Raw genomic sequence first — 2,178 nt, 5'->3', positions numbered from 1 at the left:
CGCAATTTCCTGTTTATTATGTAAGTCGAACTCTAGGAGAAGCAGAAACTAGATATCTACACTTAGAGAAACTGGCATTTGCGTTGATAAGCGCCTCTAGGAAGCTAAAACCGTATTTTCAATGTCACCCCATATGTGTACTAACCACTTACCCACTTCGTAACGTTTTTCATAAGCCCCAGCTATCTGGCCGATTGGCAAAATGGACCGTCGAACTCAGTGAGTACGATATCGAATATCAACCCCGAACGGCCATCAAGTCTCAATTTTTAACAGATGTTGTGGCTGATTTCACGCCAACCCTCCCGAAGTCGAGAAGGAACTCTTTTTAAAATCAGGTAAATCATCGGGGGTGTGGACCCTTTTCACAGACGGCGACTCGAATGTGAAGGGGTCCAGGCTGGGCATCGTTTTGAAGCCGCCCACGGGCAACACTATTAGACAATCTATCAAAACTTCTAAGCTGACTAACAATGAGGGGGGCCTCGAGGCCATGATTGCAGGTCTCGAACTAGCTAAAAGCTTGGGGGTGGAAGTCATTGAATCCAAGTGCGACTCTATGCTGGTAGTAAACCAAGTAAACAAAACCTTCGAGGTTTGAGAGGATAGAATGCAAAGATATTTGGACAAGTTGCATGTGACTTTGCACCATTTTAAAGAATGGACCTTGCAGCACGTACCTCGTGAGCAAAATAGTGAAGCCAATGCTCTTGCAAAGTTGGGGTCATCAGTCGAGGAGGACGAAATCAGCTCGGGGACTGTCGTTCAACTCTCGAGATCAGTGATCGAAGAAGGTCACGCTTAGATAAACTCCACAAGCTTCACTTGGGATTGGAGGAATAAATATATAGAGTATTTGAAAAATGGAAAGCTCCCATCGGAACCTAAAGAATCGAGGGCCCTACGAACAAAAGTTGCTCGATTCACATTGGCTGAAGATAGAACATTGTACAGGAGGACGTTTGACGGACCATTAGCAGTATGTTTGGGACCAGGGGACACCGATTATGTTCTACGAGAAGTCCATAAAGGTACTTGTGGGAAACACTCCGACGCCGAATCACTAGTTCACAAGGTCATCAGAGCAGGATACTATTGGGATAGTATGGGAAAAGACGCTAAGGAGTTTGTTCGAATATGTGATAAATGCCAAAGGTATGCACCAATGATCCATCAGCCCGGAGAACAACTTTATTTGGTCCTATCCCCATGGCCATTCATGAAATGGGGAATGGATATCGTCGGCCCTCTGCCATCGGCTCCATGTAAAGCTAAATTCATTTGTTTATGACAGACTATTTCTCTAAATGGGTGGAAGCACAAACCTTCGAGAAAGTCAGAGAAAAAGTTGTAGACTTCATCTGGGATCACATCGTATGCAGATTCGGGATACCTTCCGAAATCGTATGCGACAACGGAAAGCAGTTCATCGGCAGCAAGGTAACAAAGTTTCTCGAAGAACATAAAATAAAAAGGATCTTATCAACACGATATTATCCAAGTGGAAACGGACAAGCCGAGTCAATGAACAAAACCATCATTCAGAATCTAAAGAAAAGATTGAACGACGCCAAGGGAAAATGGAGAGAAATTCTACCGAGGTTCTTTGGGCATATCAAACAACAACGAAGTCCAATACAGGGGCAACCCCGTTCTCCTTAGTATATGGCTCCGAAGCCTTGATTCGGGTCGAAGTCGGAGAACCTAGCTCCAGATTTCGACATACAACGGAAGAATCAAATCACGAGGCTATGAATACTAACCTTGAACTATTGGATGAAAAACAAGAAGTCGCACTCGTTCGGATGGCTATGCAAAACAAAGAATCAATAGATATTATAAGAGAAGAACCAACCTTCGCAACTTCAGAATTGGGGACTTAGTCTTAAGAAAAGTCACCATCAACACTCAAGATCCTAATGAATGAAAACTCGGCCCAAATTGGGAAGTACCCTATCAAGTCCTCGATATCGTTGGGTAGGGATCTTACAAAATTGCACAGTGGAGGGCGAATAATTACCAAACAATTGGAATATATCGCTCCTCAAATGATATTATTGCTAAGGTATGACTTTCTCCCTTTCCATTTTTATTTGATACTAACTTGTTGCAAGTGTTAAAACGAAGATAAGCTCTTCAACATGAGGACCTTAGGTTTTAAAGCACGCGTTGCACTCT

Source organism: Nicotiana attenuata, unplaced genomic scaffold (assembly GCF_001879085.1).
Source record: "Nicotiana attenuata strain UT unplaced genomic scaffold, NIATTr2, whole genome shotgun sequence".
Taxonomy (NCBI): Eukaryota; Viridiplantae; Streptophyta; class Magnoliopsida; order Solanales; family Solanaceae; genus Nicotiana; species Nicotiana attenuata.
The sequence above is the reverse complement of the archived record's forward strand: the minus strand, read 5'-3'. Positions refer to the sequence as shown.